This window comes from Ambystoma mexicanum, chromosome 3q (genome assembly GCF_040938575.1).
Source record: "Ambystoma mexicanum isolate Mex_15411 chromosome 3q, UKY_AmexF1_1, whole genome shotgun sequence".
NCBI classification, from domain to species: domain Eukaryota; kingdom Metazoa; phylum Chordata; class Amphibia; order Caudata; family Ambystomatidae; genus Ambystoma; species Ambystoma mexicanum.
This window is the reverse complement of record NC_090926.1, coordinates 394,574,779-394,593,917: the sequence shown is the minus strand read 5'-3', so window position 1 is coordinate 394,593,917 and position 19,139 is coordinate 394,574,779. Positions and strand designations below refer to the sequence as shown.

General features: G+C 46.7%; 1 protein-coding gene across 3 annotated transcripts in view; it reads left to right on the top strand.

Moving 5' to 3' along the window:
- Positions 1-19,139, top strand: part of HMGXB3 (HMG-box containing 3) — a 1,885,602-nt gene that overhangs the window by 608,579 nt on the left and 1,257,884 nt on the right. The gene's annotated exons all lie outside the window — the stretch shown is intronic.

Below are 19,139 nucleotides of genomic sequence, written 5' to 3'. Positions count from 1 at the left end.
AACAGTTTTCAATGGTGTACGATTGGAGTACATTGACATGGGAAAAACAAAGGGGGGGTCTGGGAGTCTCTCTACCAGAACGAACATGGCCCATTGACCTGTTCTTAGGTGGATGGCCCCTGGGAGAGTCTCAACCAAGTATTTAGCTCACTGTCCCTTTCACAGAGGAGAAATATCCCTGCATATCAGTCTTTGTCCTGTCCTGGCGCAGTCCAGCACTGAAATGATAGGCAATTCTTCTCTGAACAAGAGTACCAACAGCAACCCCATACATGTGTTTCAGCCTTGTTGGGCATCATCAGTGAGGTGGAGCTGTGCCTCTCTGAGAACAGTGAGCAAGGGGTCCACGTTTGGATTCCCAAGGTAACCTAGAGTGAGACCCAAAGTCACTTAATATGCAAGACAAAGGGAGGGTCTGTGAAAGGGACAGTGAGCTAAATACTTGGTTTAAGATGACACAATGCTTGTGAAACCATCTTTGTCAAAAGAAATCCATAGGTGCACACCTTGTACTGTAATACTTGCAAAGCTAGACCTTTCAGAGGGTGGCTTACATCCTGTAGTGCCAACAGAGCGCCTGAGTCAGGAATCCCTGCTTGCCTGAGGTATGACCAGAGAGGTCCTATCTCAAGAAGAGCAGACCAGGTGCTGTAATACTGGTACTAGTGTCTGCAGTATTCCTATCCCCTTTCACACTGCCTGACTCTATGTGCTATTATAGCTTTGGAGCTCCAGCTTCAGCGCTGGCTGCTTGCCATGGGTGTCCAGTATATGGGCAAAGGGTTTAACAGCCCCCTTTGCTGTTTAGCAACAGGGTCAGGAATCTCACTTTGCCCCTTTTTAAAGATAGTCCTAGTTTTCAGTTTCCGGCAGTACATCCTAAATGAGACTGCATGCAGTGTTGCTGTTGTTGGATATTGCACCTTTGACTTCTGACTTTTAAGACATTTACAGCTACTGTACTGTTGCTGATTCAGTGCTATTTACCAGTATCCAGATATCCCTATAAAATGTTGAATTCTAGGACTGTTCAGGGACAGGTCCTGTAATACAGAACTGGAAAGGTCACTCAGCAGGTTGAGTGACTTTTGCTGAGATCTCAGTTGCTCATAACTGCTTGTAAATCATATGGCTTTTTTCGAAACTCTTCTCAAAAATGTGCTGTTAAATACACTGTTTCAAACCATTATTTCAAGAAAATTCTTGTGATTGCCTCCTTTCGCTTTGTCACTTGCACATATTTTGGGGCCCAGAGAGGGGAATGTTTACCTATGACTCCATAGCGAAAATCAAAAATTGGCAACCATGCAGGCTAACTATGTATTGTAATACCAGCAGAGCTCATAACTGAAAAGATGGATTTCTAAAATCTGGCCTGGTGGACAGATTTCAGGAGGCCACCCTAGTTATAGTGAACAGGGGATCTCTCTGAGGTTAGCCAAACCCAATCAAGGTAAGCGTGGAGAGCGGTCTAGGCTTAGTCTCAGGGAGTTAGTGAGTGTGGTCAGGGGTCCACAGTGGGTCCACACAGTGAAATACAAAATAACTCTGCATAGACAGGCAAGTACAAAGAAAATCTCCATTATAGGCCCAAAAACACACTAGAAAAATGTATCAAGCAGGTAATACTATCACACAACACTCGGTTATAAATCATATGTACAGCCATGTTTGGTTTTTAAAAATGTATATAATTCGCGTTAACACCTGAAAGGAAGGCAAGTAATTATTGTAAGGGTGTTGAAGAAAGAAGCGGACACTAAAGTGGCCTGATTTTGGTTATAAACGTGTATTTCTTAAGTAAAACACCTCACTGTCCCTGTCTCTATGAGGGGTTTCCTTGCCTTGAACTAGAAGTAAAGGAATTGACAGTATGACAATCAAATCCAAGTTCCACTGTGCTGTGTCAAATCTTACTCTAACCCCCACACTAAAACTAAAGAGTAAACTAACAAAGTTCCTTCTTCAGGAGAATGGCTCCCTTCTCCTGCTTCTTAACCGGTGTCCAATAGTTGTTTTACCTCAACATAAAATTCCAGGGGGAATGCCTCCCTTCACCCTGCTTACAGGCTTCACCTAGTCTTTCTCCAATGTCCAGGAAAATGACTCCCTTCTCCTGATGTACACTTGTGCAGTTCCCAATAGAACCAGGGGGAATTACTTGTTTCCCCTGGTGTCTCCAGTATAGAATAAAATCACTGACTTGCATCCGATCATACCAATTCGACTGATCAACCAGACAGCACACCATTTCCTACCAACCCTGGGACCACAGAAGGCACTGAACAGTTTTGCACAAATGTCAAGAGAATCATTTCTCAGCTTGGTGAACAAAAGCAACAAGACAGGCTCCCCTATGGAGCCCTGTCCACCAGACATGTATACGAATCAATCCTTCTACAGGGTACACCACTGGAATGCTTCCTAAGCCTTTTCAATCTATCACTTTCAGCGGGGAGAGTACCGTGAGCGTTCAGATCTGCCTGCATTAAACCACTGTTTAAGGGTACAATGGGGGATGTGGAAGACCTCTCAAACTACAGAACGATCTCAAACATTCCTTACCGTTATTAGAGACATATGTTTACGAACAAATACTGGAACACATAGAAAATAACCAACTATTGGACCAGGCACAAGTAGGCTTCAGACCCATGAGAGGAACAGAGACGGCACTACTCTATATATGGGATGACCTAAAGACCAACATAGGCTCCAACACAAACTTGGCACTGATGCTACTCGACCTCCGCAGCATTGGGCAGAGTCAATCATAAAGTCGTCTTCAGAAGACTGGAATAAATAGGGCTCGCCGATATAGCGCTGTTGGATTAAATCTTTTGTGTGTAAAAGGACAAATACATTATGGATTAAACCATTCAAATACCGCACGGCAGGGACACCTCCTGCAGAGTACCACAAGGCTCCTCGTTATGCCCTCTACTCTTCAATATCTATATGACGCCACTAATCGACCTCATCAAAGGACACGGCTTCATATGCTGTAACTGTGCAAATGATACCCAAATCATCTACAAAATAAGCGATAAACAAAAGGAGAACACAACACTAATAGATGTTTTCAAAGAACTCTACCAATGGATGAACACTAATAACCTCAATCATGATTACACCCGACAACAAAGGAAACCAGTACATCCCGTGACCCACAGACCTGGGAATGCCACCCACACCATCCAAAGTAGTCAGAAACCTTGGAATCCTAATGGACAACGAGTTAACTCTAGAACCGCAAGTTCTATATTTTGAATTCAATTTCAATTATAAATGCGATAATTAAGAAGTGCTTCTTCCATCCATACACGTTCAAAAAGAGTCTACCATTCCTCTCCTTCACTCACAAAACACTGGCCATCGTACCTCGGAATGGCAGACTACTTAGTGAGGAAACTGCAATGAATACAGAATTCAGCTGCCAGACGTCTCCTCAAACACTCACAAGGGACAGCATCACACCAGTGCTAAGGATGCTGCATTGGCTCCCAGTCAAAAAATGTATTGCCTTCACAACAATGTGCATAACACACGGAGCAGTCCGCGGCCAAAGAGCGGAATTCATACAAAAGAAAATCACCATCTACAAGACAACTAGAACACTTGGATCCAGTGACGACATCCACTTAGAACTTAAACCATACACAAGGAAAAAACTTGATGGATCATCATTCTCTTGCATAGCCGTAAAACTTTGGAACTCTCTCCCCAGAGAAATACGAACTATGAAGGACCATCTAAAATTCAGAAAACGTCTAAAAACCTGGCTCTTCAGCTCCGAACGGGATGAAAACGACTGAACAACATCCACACACCATGAAACGAACACACAACAGAAAAAGAGTGGGGAGTAGGCCGGATTGGAGTGGAGGGCAGGGGAGAAGAGGGGCATCTGGCTTAGAAGAGTGGTTTTGAGACCTGAAGTCTACCCATCCTGATAGAGGGCCACAGGTGGAATCAGTGGAGGGAGATCTGTTCCACTTAATCATACCACAGAGGGAGTGAAATTTGTCGCACATAAAGCAATAGGGCTGGATGCAGAAATCAGGCAGCCCATGGGCTGACCATCAGGCTCATGGAACTCGCTACCTTTGGAGGAACTTGTGGGGGCGGTTATTGCTAATCTGTAGAATGATCGATAGGGGAAGGGATATGGATCGCATTTAGTCAGAGCAGCTGGGATAGGAAATGTACTGCCAGTAACACACGGTACTAAACACGCACCCTTCTGTATATACCTCTCAAACTCTGAACTAACCACAACCATACCTCTACAGCACCACAAACCGCACATATTTCACAACACCCCACACATAATCTACCCCAACACCACATGGCGGCCACCAACTGAAAATCGCACCTGCGTTCAGTGAACTGTGTATCCGAACTGAAGCTGCCACCAGCACATGACAGCTCTCTTGCTCTTTTTCCTGCTCAATCCTACTAAGCACCTCCTCCACCTGCCTTGCATTACAGAGCTGCCAGAGCGCCAAGAGACCACGCAGGTGGCATCGGTGCGCGGTATAAGAACTTTTAACATAACATTTTAGCCTGCTCAGTTCACCACAAGGTCAGGGGGAATGACTCGCTTCCCATGAGGTCTTTAGCACAAGTCTTGGCCTGCATCAGAATAATGACTCCCTTCTCCTGGTGTTTGGTTCAATTCACAATATGACCAGGGTTTATGACTCTTCCCCTGGCATCTTTATCACAGCTGTTTTTCTGATACCAGGAGAATCACTTCCTTCTCCTGGTATTGTTTGAAACAGTTTCTCAGTGCTGGAGTTCCGACCCTTTCTCAGGAGCCCTTTCTCACTACCAATGCGCCGAGGAACATGTCCTCTAATGCATTTCTCCATATTGTTGGGGTCCCGGACCTCTGGTGGTCAGTGGTTTCCTTGCTACCACTGTGCAGAGGAAGATTTCCTCTGATGCTTTTCTTCTTAATCTTGGGGTCCCAGACTCTTCTCTCGTTATGCCCATTAACTTCCTTTGTAATACTGAGCTTTGGGGAAAAAGCCACCTTAGCCTCTGTATCAACCCCTGGGTCCCTTCTGGTTTTTATGCACCCCCCTTACCTCTCACAGGGCTTTGGTACCTTTCCAGGACTTCCTGCAACCGGGGCTCACATCTCCGACTCTCTCTTCTGAACTCACAGCTTCATGGCGTCTTCCTGGCTTCGGGATGCAGTCTGCCTTCACTTGTCAGGTAGAGAACTTCCTTCACATCCTCTTGCTGCTCTCCGCTTCTCTACAGCATTCGGTCTGCCTTCGACTCTTCCGCTCTGGAGACTTCAGTGCCAAATGCTTTCCCCAACAGAACTGGATATCGCGGCTCCTGCCACTACTGTGCTTCTCGGTACAGCTGTATTCAGCTCTGCAGCCGTTCTTCTCCGATCTTACAGTCCTTTGATCATTTGTATACATTGCATCCAGTTCCTCCCATGCGAATTGCATAAGTCCTCCTTCATTGTTTCATTGTGACTGATCCTCATGCCTCCTTGGGGCCACGTCGTACCAATGCTATCACAATTCAAGGTCTTTTTATCCTGTGTTCTTCCTCGCCCTAGTACTTTGGTCTTAGGCCCTATGTTACAACAATACATTGGCTTGTACTCAATGCAGTGGCGCTGGACATTAGGCAGGGCTAGGGAATGTTGGGCAGTGGAAACATTAATTGGGCTGTACCGCAGTCCCTCCCCATGAGGTCCCCCCGCATTAAACCATCATTAGGAGGACTATTGCGTAGTGACCTCTTCTCCCTAGCCTCATGGAAAAGGGCTCCCCCTCGGGAGAAGTGATGACACCTTGTGAATCGTCACATTATGCAGTAAGGAGAGCCAATTTGCGAGAATGAAGACCCTAACTTTATAAGTGCAGTTCCTATGTGGAATTCTTGTGCCCAAAAGTCACAAAGTTCCTTCTACATGAGGGGACAAAGGTAGACGAGTTCTTGTTCTGGTGAATGTTCCAGAAGACCTCTCAAGGATTTGACAGGTAAGTAAGATACTTTTTCTATCTCTTAGAACAGCTTTTAAAACTAATATTTAAAAAGCAAACAAATGGAATAAAGCCAAGTTATTCACAAAGTTTATCATAGGGTAGATAGGGATAGCTGTAAGCATTACGATTACTCACCACCCTTACTCCGATTTTCCCAAGTGACTTGGCACGTTGACTGGGAATCGCTGGAGGTACTTTTTTCCACCGTTGGATCCAGTAGAGAACGCCCAGGAGCTGCGGGTGCACGGATGATTCTGGTCGGGTCCAGGAGCTGTGTGCAACCTTTTTCAAAGAAGAAATGCATAAGGCACCTATGCAGGCCTCTTCAGGACACTCTACCAGCAAGGAAGGCAGTTCCAGCAACAGTCATTGTACATGGACTACAACAGGCGTCCCTCCAGTCGCTGTGGAAAAGTCCTTCACATGTAGGATCCCTTGATGCTGGGAAAGATGAAACTTGGCAGGACGGCGACTTGTAGGATGAGCAGGCGACCACCGACATTCCGGGTGAAAACACAGAACGGCAACACTTCTGGCGCGGTAGCCTAAGCCGGAGCTGGTCAGTCCACCGGGTGGTCCAGGGACGAATCTGAAGGCTAAAAGCTACAGGAGCAGAAGAAGGCGTCAAGATTGGTTGGTCCCACCAGTCCAATGGTCACACCACTGCAGAAGACCTTCTCATGTTAGGTAGTCCAGCTGGGCTTTGCCGGTACAGTTGCAGGAAAGGCTACCAGGCCTCTTCAGGAGTCATCCACGGGTCTTCAGTCGACTGCACGGCTACACAGGATACTTGGCTCCAATGCTGATCTGCTGGAATGGCTGCAGGAGTCCTCTTTTTATCCCAAATCCAGGCCTATGTCAAAAATCAGTCCGCCAATGGTAAGGCTCTGCACCAATCACTCGCCAGGAGTGGTCCAATCGGGGACCAATGTGGATTTCACTAATGCGTGCACACTAGACTTTCAGGCATCAAGTTGTGGAATGGGACCAGACAGTCCCACCCACTTTCTATGTCCACACACAAATGGCTTGCACTAGCCTGCGAAAAACAGCAGATTTCCTGGGCAAATGCATAACCATATTAGTGATTTCCTGACCTCAGAAGGCAGGAGGAAGGCCAAGAAACTGTCCAAAGAACAAGCGAAAGCCTTGTGGCTTGGCCGTTTTGGGGCACTAGCCAGTTGTAGTAACCAGGCGAGGTAATCGTGAATGTGCACACTAAAAGTACTGTGAAAATGATAAAAATGTAACTGCTGCCACCAGATTGTCTTTAGGCACATAGTAAAGTAACCGGAAATCCCCAGTGTAAAATACTAGGGTGAAACAATGCTGTGCATGGGGATACTTTTGTTAGATGCTGTGTGCAGTGGTAGAAAAGTTACCATAACAGGTAAAAAATAAAAGACAATGGGAAACGTAGTTTCACAGTTCTTATAGTGAGATGGACTGCTCAGTTTCCCTATGACAAATGTGCAAAGGGCCACTTGTAAATGGTCATGACATTTCAAAAACAAAAGCAAAAAGCTTGGTGGTCTATAGAACATGTAGGGAAAGTTTGCTAAAGAGAAATCTTTTCCAACACTTCCTGGTACCAAAATAGAACCTACAATGGAGGCCCACCCTGCATCTCCCTCGACTGAAAAAGTACATCAAACATGATGTTGTAAAGTGCGATACCATGCTTCAGAGAAAGATTCCTCAAACCAATAGATTTGGAAGAGGCATATACCGATGTAGTTGCTATTCTTAATCAACAGCCATTTGCTCCCCTTGAGGTTCAAACGAACGAGGAAGCCGTGACTCATCAAATCACAATAAAACAAAAAGGCTCAGAAATAGAAACAGAAACGGGAAAATAAACTGACTTGCAACCTTATAACATTGGAGGAGAGAGAATCAATTTATGCACAACCCCAATGATTCCTAATCTTTTCAAAGGAGACCAATTGAATGGGACTAAACCCATGGGAAAGATGAAGAACACCCAACTGCTTGGGTTGAAAGTGCATAAAACACTGAAAATTAGACGGCTAATTGCTAAAAGGAAGACATCTGGTCCCAGCAAACTCTACTGGGTAACCTCAGATGAACCTCAAATTATCACAAGTGGGAGCAAACGCGAAGATAGCAATCAGGACGTACAGGAAAATAATATCCAGAAGACCAGTCTCAACAGCAAACCTGTCATGATCTCTGCTTCCAAAAGGTCAGGGTTTTCCCAACTCCCTTGGAAGCAGATTCATAACCCAGGTTCCGAGTGCCAACCAGTCCCAATTGGGACCTTTTGGACCCAGTCCTGGCGCCAGTGGCACCAGGCTCATAAATATGCCCAGTCCCAGCGCTGGAAGCGCCGGGCTCATAATGCTTGGGTGGACTTACCTGCAGCAGACCATGCTGCTTACTTGCCTGCCAGTTGAGCCTCTGATCCTCTTCTGTTTGGAACTACTTTTCCTGTTGGGTGGGGCAGGAGCCACTCCCTAGGTTCAGAACACTGGAACTCTTCTGGAAAGCAGGAACTCTTTTCTTACCTAGGCGTGGCTGTGGAAGGAGACACCTAAGCACTACAGGAGGCTATTTAAACCACACCCGATGGATGAATCTTGCTTTGCATTATTCTGCATCCTCTGCAGCAGAACGCTCATCGTGTCTTCTGCATCTGATCCTGGGCCTAAGGAAAAAGGCTTACCATCCTGAATCCAGTCTTCAGCAACACCTATAAAGACAAGAAAGAACAGGTTAGCATTACGGTCTTCAGTGACAGCTCTTCACTTACCTGGGCCATCGGCTGTCACCAACGCCTCGCGCTGCATTCTGAAAGACAAAGGCTTACCTACTCTTCGTGCGCTCAGGAGGTCTTCACACTGCATTCCGGCATCTGAAAGACAAAAGCTTACCAACTCTTCGCACGCTCCGGAGGCCTTCGGTGCTGCATCCCGCATCTGAAAGACAAAACAAGGTGCGTTTAAAGACATTGGGGAACTTTAATACTCACGTGCCATTACTCCTTTCCACACCTAACCCAGTGGGTATTCCGGCACCCTGCAGCCGCTCCGAACTTGTACCTGCAAAATAAAAAGACAGTTAGAGCGCATCGTGAAGCAGGCAACAAGCGCTTACTTACGTGCTTCCAGGCGCTTCTATTCATCACACGGGCTCCATCTTCAACTCACTTCAGCCCGTCATCCACCATCGCCGGAACCCTGCAAAACAAGAGACATCATTACTAAAGACTTTAAAGACATTAGAATTACTCGAAACTTACCGTTCGTGCAGTAAACGACGGACAGCAGTCCTCTGAAGTCAAGAGGCCTGCTCCCCTTTTCCAGTGAAGAAACTGGTTACAGCACCCTGCCTCGAGGCAGATGGAGAGCACGGCGTTCACTTACCTAAGGTGAGAGCGTTAACCTTCGGGGTTCTACAGGAGAAGAGAAAGGGAAGAAGAGAGAGACATTCAATAACCCAGTTCATTAATCCCATATTTTCTATCTGCAGACATCTTACCCTTCGAGTCAAACATACAGTGCACAGAGGTCCAGCCCAAAGAGCCAGCCGTGTGTTACACATCACCTTTGAAGATACGGTATACGCCCAGTCAAGACCGGCACCTCTACGGGAATCAGGTGAGCGTTACAAAACCTTTCTAATTACTTCCTCAAGCAGAGGAAGGGGAACGAGGTTCGAACTAGTGACTCAAAACATCTCGGGAACACCAATATAATTACTAATATCAAAATGGCACTTCAGGCCTCCAACATCTAACGCAATGTTAGCCCGTGATGAATCCATACCTACCAAAAGAGTTAAGCAAACCTTGTCTGTACACCAATCAACGTCAGCGGGAGGAAAAGAGTCTTTAAAAGGCAACACTAAACGAACGGGTACTTCAATCGACCAAACACTAGACAAAAGGTGCCCGAGGATCTTAAGCCACACTCTCGATGAAACAGCCACCTCAAGACTGCCAGACCGGCTAAAGTTACTTACTAGCCCAGCAAAGCATACAAACACAATATGAGAGACCTGTGAAGTGGCGTTATCCCGAGTTGGGCCGCCAAAGAGACAAGGAGGCTTGATACATCCGGGATCGAAAACATTACTACGAAGCCCTCAAGTGCACTTTCTAACATATCCCTAAATAACGGAAGAAGTAAACAACCAAAACAATCGGGGTACAACGACACCCTACGTCAAGATAGGGGATTATTGCGGGAGCATACTGACGTTCAGGGGCCAGACTTTCGGCCACAACAAATGTCACCACTATACCCTGATTCATTTAGTTCACTTGAGACCTCTCAACTACCAACGGATGGAGTAAACAAATCACAAGTATGAGACCAAACCAGAGGCCAAATTAACTTAGTGGGGCAAAGGACTGAAAAACAAACCAGCCAACAATTCAAAGATCAAACAAAAAAACAGACCTACTCTCCATAATGTCTCCTGTCACAATCGCCCTGGCCCCTTTTGGCAAGCTGTGCAAAGCTTTAAGTTACACCCTTAAAGACCAAACAACCATGATCGATCGATCAAACAGATCCAAAGGCAAATCTAACCCTAACGGGAACCAAAAAACAAAACGACGAACCAGCAGAAGTTAGCAAAGCAACTGAAATAAATGGAGGGATAGTGCCTGACCAAGTCATCCATTTAAACGTGAGAAGGACAATGCCAACACAGAATGGATGTGTCCAACCAGCAACCGTCAAACTTCTCGCGGCTGGGGTCACCCCAAACATCAACAAGAAAAGAGACCACCCGTCAAAATTTTGGTAGAGGACCAACAAAAAATACTCTATTTTTGAGACCATAAGGAAATCAACTCACCTGGATGCAGACATATATACATCAAGCTGGGCTTCCCGGGACCCATCTATGGAGATCGAAACAGACCCAGAAATAGCAAAAATTCCTCCGAAAAACTGCTCCAAGGAAACTGCTTAGGGGACCAGTCAGACCCACAGCAGCAACAATGGGTGAGGAGAAGAAACAAGGGCCTAGCAGGTCTGTAATTCTGATAACTGACGACGTCATGGATACAACACAAGACTTGATGGAATTGTCGCAATATTCAATCGAAGAATCAGAAGCAGACCTTCCCCAGACATTGGCAGATCAGACTGCTCTTGGCCTGAAAAAGGACATGACAACCAAGCCAAAGCAGACGAACAAGATGGATAAAAACATGAATACCGAGCTACCATCAGTGCCTTTTCTGACTTTATCAGAGAAAAGAAAAAGAGCATCTATAGGTCGTTCAACTAAAAATCAAAGGGAAACCTCACCTCTCCTGACTGGTGTATATAAAAGCTCAACACCTCCTCAGAAGCAAAATCCAACTAGCTCTCGGACCAAAGAACCTCTCCCAGGTCACATGGCAACCCTTTAAAAGATCTCCTAACTGGAAGCCTAAAGACGAACCAAGGTCTTTCCTTAAGGGAGAATTGCCATAAGACATCAGATCAGTCCTACGCAAAAGAAAAGAGACGGTCCCCTAAACAGACAAGGCATCATTTTCCAAGGCCAAATTGTACTAGCGAGCGTACGTTTAAACTAGAAAGCGTTCTGGATAAAGGGGATGACTTGATCTTAAATAGACTGTGATGAACCTACTACGCTGCATCCCAAACCTCTGTCAGGTTGTGTCTGAAGATCTAAATATCATAGAATTTGGAGAAAACCACTGTATGGATAGTATTTACTTGCACATTCTGTCTTCAGTGGTCAAAGGAATGCTGACAGACGCGACGGAGAGCTTATGAACTCTTGGTTTCGACTTGACACTTGCTAAGCCTTTATAGTCCACTCAAATCCAACCTAGGCAAAACAAAACACAAGTTGAGAACCAGAAAGTCCTTTCTACTCCACAAAGCCCAAACCATCTGAATGAACAAAAACTAACATGAACCACAAGAGAGCCTGGGTCGTATAAGGACCCATTGGGCCTGGGTCGAGTGCCAAGTGGCCCAAGAGTAAGCCTAAACATAACATTTATACCTAACCAAGAGAGAACGTCCACTCTGGCCACCGACACTCCACCCACGACTCATAATAAAACTGAAGACCAGCAAAAGTGGTCATGGATCCCGGAAGTTCTGGCTAGACAGAGCAAAAGATAGCCACCCAAGATCTGCAGTCAACAGACGACAAGCATATAACTCCGTACCACCTAAAGAAGCTCCACGTCTATAAAAATTGCCTCATGGTACACCAGGGGATTTATGCACCTAACTGCCCAGAGCAACGTAAACCTTGGCGACTACAACATGTTATGTCTCCAGGAAACCTGGTTGACAGACAAACCAAACCTCGACCGCTTTGATCCAGCCATCGCCCTAGTAGCCAAAGAAATCCAAGGTCGACCAACATTGGGCCTAATAACAGCAGTGAGATTGGGCAGTGGAGTGAACATTCTAAAAACACTCCCCTCGAGCCTCTTTTTTTCTCGCCCTCCTGGTGAGTGGGCCCAAATTTCCCGCAACAAACAAGTCACTCAAACATGGTGGTGATAAATTGCTATTGGAATCCCCAACTTACATCGGACTCCAACTTCATTGAGGTGGCAGCAAACCTAATTGACGAGGTACTTGTTAACCTCCAGGCAAAGTATATAATAATAGGCAGTGACCTAAACGCCACAGGTTCAAAAAGATCACAAAAGGACGGGAGCACAGAATAACACCCCACCTTCAGAGGCAATAGGAAGATTGTGGTCTAAACTAATTGACTCTCGAGATCTCCACTCTTTAAAGGCAGAAGAAAACCAAGTGAAACAATTAGTAGCGACTTGGGAAAGAGGTGATCAGATGGCTGACATAGGCCACATCTATGTGCCTAGAGACATTTTTCAGCTTATAACAAAGTTCAAAGTCATAAGGACTAAAAACAGTGATCACAACCTCTTAACCACGTTGTGGAGGGCTACCCTGGAACCACCTCAACCAACTATGAAAGGCCAAGTGGAAGTGACAAGCGGAGGTACTCGTTTAAGATTAAGGCGCCCGGACATCGAAGAACTCGCTAGAGATTACACAATCAGTAAATGGCGACAAAGAGGAAACTGATTACATCCCCCTAGTAACATGCTTTCGCAGCAAAAAACAGGGCCCTGGTGAAAATGTACATCAAGGCCTCCACGCATACGACAAAATTCTAGAATAAAAACAAAGGGAAGTGACGCGAATAAAGTGCCTGGCGGTAAAAACCAAACTACAAAAGCACAAAGAGCAAGCAACTACGGTAGCTCGGGTCTACAAAAAACCGGGTAGCTAGCCGTAGAAGTATAATGCTCCAAAACGACTCATAGCAAATGCTGCGCGTAGTATGCAGCAGAAAGGTCAAAAATTCTGGTCTCTGGTCAAATCAACAGCAGCCCCAAAGGATATCCAACAAAATAACGTCAGCGATACAGCATGGAGGTAACACTTTTCCACCCTTTTTGAGGCTTCCAATTAACTTCCAACAGATTTACCTTCAAACACAATCAATAGATGGACGGTCCCCCATGATGTTAAAACAATTGTAGGGAAGATCGGAAAGCTATATCCATCAAGGGCTCCGGGGCCCGACGGTTTAACAAACGCAATGCTGAAGGAACACTCGGAGGAATGGGCTGCTTTCATCCATGAGGTAATTAAAAAAAAAAAAGCATCCCGAACCGGACTGATCCCAAAGTCATGGATGTCCACTACAATCGTCCCCATATTTTAAAAAAAATGCGTAAAGAAGATTTGAAAAATTACCACCCATAGCGTTATTGGACGCAATCGGAAAAATATTTGGTTCCCTCCTGCTGACGCAATTCCAGACTTTAACAAGGACCTTTGGCTGGAGCAATCCGTTCCAAACAAGGTTTGTGAGAAACATTGGCACATCGGCCAACATCCTACTACTAAGCATCCTGAAGGGAAAGACCCAGGAAGGAAGATCTAGGATCTTTGTCGCATTTGTTGACCTGGTTCAGGTATTTGACCAGGTCAACCGTAACCTATTGTGGAAGAAACTAGCAGAGAGGAACTGCCCAGATGACACATTGGAACCTTTACTGCCCATGCTAACACCAAGATGAGAGTGCGTCTAAACCACACCGGCCTATTGTCAGCCGAGATCGCCCCATCAAGAGGAGTAAAACAGGGGTGTCCACTAGCACCGGCCCTGTTTAAGTACTACCAGTCTGACTTTAAAAACTTTGAGCCACAATTAAGATCCTTCCCTCCGTTAATAGGTGGAGTGAGAGTGTCACGCTTGCTATACGCCGATGATCAGATCTTGACTGATCAGACCGCAGTTGGTCTTCAACACCAGTTAGAGAGACTCCAGAGATACATCAAGCTTAATAACCTGGAGATAAACCAAGAGAAGTCCAAGATAATGTGTTTTGAAAAATCGACCAACAGAAGAGAGAAACTCAAATGGTTGTTGGGGAACAAACCGATAAGTGAATCAATTCAAATACTTGGAAGTGACACTTAACAGATCAATTGAGTCTAAGACACAGGCAGTTCTTTTGTGGAAAGCACAGACCTTGTAGAGCCAAGCAAAGTTACTGGATAGAAGATAGAGATGATTTTCATTGATACCCATGGTTGACTTTTACAAAGCTAAAGTTGTTCCCTCACTGATCTACGGAGCAGAGGCCATGCCAGATATTGCAGTAAAGATATGACCAAAGCTTCAAGGCCTATTTTGGAGGAGAACACTAGGCCTCCCAAACTCTACAGCGATTTCTACCATACACAGAGAACTAAGTCTTCTATCGCTGCACGCTGTAGTAGAATGGAATAGTTTGGCCTTATTACGTAAAACTGGTGACCCAACAAGTCCAGAGATCTTCAAGATCATAAACTAGGAACGGCTGGATGGGCCAAGCAAACTGTTAACTTGCTGGTCGACTAATCTGATCAAAGCTAGAAGAGCTGGGATGCACCGAAAATGAACTGAGGTCTAATCCAACCAGAGTAAAAAGGAAGCTAATGGACTATGATTGGATCTGCACTCTCAGTAAAGCATCTGCTTGCAAACTAACCATGAGTCTACCAATGTTCCTCAAAAATGCTAATCCAGCTACTGGATTACTTATGAATGTTTCCGAGCAGAGCACATCGAGACTTTTTAACAGTGCGACTCAACCTGTTACCTACAAACGAGATCAAAGCAATACGGAGAAAATCAGAGCAAAACAAATGTAGATTCTGCAATTCCCCAAACGAAGTGGAATCCCTGAAGCACCTAATAATCTCCTTCCCAGAACTGAATAAGAAACTAAAAACTTTTCTGGCGCAAACCTTTGGACCTATGACGAAAAGACTGGTGGGCAATGTTGATGAGCGGCGACAAAACATCCAGGGTGATAGCAGTAGTCTCATTTGTACGCAGGATCCTTCCATACCGGAGTGACAAACCAGAGACATAAATCCATAAAGAAGGGAAAGATCACATACACGATGAGGGGCAAGAGACTGACAGAAGGGATGGAATTATGAAGTATGTTTGCATTTGAAAAATTGTAATCAATTAAATCAAATAATAAAAATAAAAGAATTAAGAGTTTGCATATAGGTTTCAAGTTGGTTGATTGTGATTTGTTATTCTAAAAGCTATTCTAATGTAACTACACCTCTGATTTACTATCCTAAGAATATTATGAGTGTTATAATACTACTGTACATGTTTTCTAGTACTTACCTGATCTTTAAGTTACAACACTGTGCCTAAGTGTATATAATAATTCGCCAGCATGTGGTCTGGCAGGGATTCACATGCTCATGGTGTCTGGCATGTGTTCACATGCTCATAAATATTCCCGTCGTCGGGCCGGGAATCCTCTGTAAAAGAAAAAACTGTTTCACTTTCACTTACAAGCTGTCTTTCTCCTATATACCAATCACTGAGCTCCGGGTCATACTTCCCCCAGCCACTGACTGCCATCTCCCTAAGCCCCTCCTCTGGCAGCTATCTTCAGATTTTTACCACACATTCAAGTGTTGGGAGTCCTCGTGTTTTGCTCCAAGAGCTTTTCTACATGTTTGCACTTTTTTTGATAAAGTTCCTATTTTTGTGAAATCGAGCCAGTGTGCTCTTGTGTCCTTTGCCCGGCAAGCAGGGATCCGGTTGTCAGCGTCTTTCGACCCCCTTCAAGGGCAAGAGTCATTGAGAATTTCATCGAAGATGCCATAAGGCCTTTGGGCCTACACCGCATGACAGAGCACGTCGGAGCAGAAGGAAGGAGGATCCCTCTTCAAGCTCTGCTCCAGCTGCTGATTAGTGTAGTGGACAAATACTCCCACTGCCTCTAGTGTCTCCATCCGGACAACAGGAAAGAGGATTGTGAAATTTGCCTTGGTTTCTCCAAGAGCGCCGTCAAGCATCGACACAGTAGGTTGGCGGAATGGCTCAACGCCAATGCCTCTATACTGTGCGGCAAACGGGAGCATGCCTCACCCAGGACCGGCCGGTCTGAGAAGTGGGCTTCTAAGTCCTTTGAGGGCGCACCATCTTTGGGGGCCCAAGATAAGGCCAAGAACTGCAAGTCCGTTTCCATCTGGGTCGCTGCGCAAGTGGGTCCTGCGACGGGCAGGGCGCGCTCATCTTCGCCGTCTGTCTCCATCTCGAGTCATCGCTCCATCGCCTCCTCGAAGAGGAAATCCGCTAACCCAGGGAAGCTGCAGGAGAAGCCAGAGAAGACTAAGATGCAGGGAGAAATGTCCAACCTGCCTCTTAAGGCCCAGGTAGTCCAGATGAAGTCATCATCGACGATCGAACTGGTGGCGGCTGCCCTCTCGAAGGCCAAAGGGGCTGACCTGGTCTAGGGGACCCCGGCGGCGCCCAGAGTGACCCTACCCCCAAGGCAGGAGGCCTCGGCCAAACCAGTGGAGAAAATGCTGGAGAAGAGGATGCCATCCGTAAGCCCGAGACTGACCCCTCAGAACGCATAAAAGGGGTGTGGGTGAGTGGCAGCCTCACTGTGCTCCAGGGCATGGATATTTATTCCTCGGATGAGGAGGCCCTGGAGTCCATTCACACGGTCCCGGAGGACATGGGCAACAACGACAACGGAAACGCGGGGGGAGACGACGACGGCAGAAACGCTGAGGGGGCCGACAATGGTGGGAATGCTGAAGACGTCGACTATGTGGGCGCTGAGCCCAGCAAGCCTACTCCACCAACACCTCCCAGCGACATATCGCTGGACGTTCTTTAAACTCTCCACACGCTGGTGTCAGAGATTCAGAAGAGGATGCCGATGGCGCCCCGATAGCACCGGGCCCCCCGCTGGCGAAAAAGAGAACACCCTATGGCCCCTCATCATCCACCGCACATGCTCCCCCTGTCACGACCCACACTCTGAAGACCCCCTGGCCAACCTATGGGCCAGGGAGAGTCTTGATTCCAGTCCCCACTAAACCCAAGAAATTGGCGCCAGGCTCATGTTTGAATATGGACTTGTGCTTGGGAACTACTTTTCATTAATGCCAGTCATGTGGAGGCACCCTCATAACCTGGCTCCTTGAAACCAGGCTTGCAGTGTAGTGTTTTTGGGTGTGGTACCATGGGGACTATTTTACCTGGACTTCTTTCTTGAAGCTATTTAAACCACACCCGAATAGACTCACACGCTTCGCGTTAGTTTGCATTACTGCAACGTAACGCTCACTGTGTTCAGCTTCAGCCACGAACCTCGTAAGGACAGCACCTGCAAAGGAAAGGAGAAGACATCGTGAGAAAAAGGCAGCAGCTTACCTGAACTTCATCGCCAGCAGTCCGCAGCTCTTCCGACCATCATCCTGGAACCAGCGCTCCTCCGGATCGACGGACCTGTAAAAGAGAAGAAACAAGGCATTAGACATTGTACAATTAACGAACTGTGACGAAAGGCTTACCTTGCCGGCCGCTCCTCAATGAGCATCACAATGGAAATTCCATACTCCGGCCGAGTACCGCGACCCGTGGAGAGGAAAAGATAACAGGTTAGCAAAGGCAAGGCATCTTAAGCACAGCGCATAGCGCCTACTCACCACATCAAGGTGCTCCAAAAACGCCCATACTTACCGAAACACAGATTCCGCCTTGCCACATATTGGACTTCCGCGTACCTAGGAAGAAGGACATTTTTTAAAAGGCATGCGAGAACAGCAATATTCACAGCAATAAGACCTACCTGAAAGATTCAAGATGGGCTGGCATCAGTGAAGCAACTCGATTGCCATTGCCCACTAAACTCAACGCACCCCTGCCAAGACAGCAGGACGGAGAACCCGCCAACATCTAAAACAAGGTGAGAAGTCCAGAAGGGTCGAAGATCTATAGGGAGGTAGGAGGCTGTTTACCCCAGTTGCCCAGTCCTGAACATAGCTTACCTGTATTCCAGGCAGAACTCTTCCGCTGGTCGCATCTGGGCATCGCAAGGAGGGACATCTGAACCCCAACTGCTGGGTGGCGCCCCCGTGGAAGCAGGTGAGCGTAACACCCCCCCCTCCACCCAGGGATACGGAGATGGACAGGGTGACTACGGACACGGACGACTGCAGCAGCATTTCTCCGCTGCTGAAGGCTTCTCCCCCGTACACAGTGGCGTTGTTCCATGGCATGATTGGCCGGGTGTCTGAGCACTTCCGGCTGATGCCAGAAGAGACAGAGAAGGAAGGTTTCCTTTATTAGTAACGTAAATCAAGAGGAAGACATTTCTGGCGGTGCCTCACCTGGACGAAGTTTGGGATGAGGGCCTGGCCTCAGCCTGGGTGAAGAGGGACAGGCTGGAAAAGAAGTACTGGGTGCCGTAGTCAGCACCCAATTCCCTACGATCTCAGCGGCTGTGAGGAAGAAGTAGTCTAATCCCTCATCTTCAGCCTCCGTTCCCCTGGACAGCTAGGGGAAGAAGTTGGACGCAAATACCGGCACCCAGCAATGGGCAATTACCGGGGTATTCCGACCCTGCCGAACCCGGTAATTACCCATTGCCGGGTGCCGGTAATTGTCAGTCCCCATTCCCATTGAGCCCCATGGGGCTCAATGGGAATGGGGGGCACGGTAGCACCGGCACCGTTAATAACAGTGCCGGTGCTACCGCCAAATTCTGCTCGCGGGTGCCGTTATGGCCGCCAGGTTAGATCTGGCGATACTGGC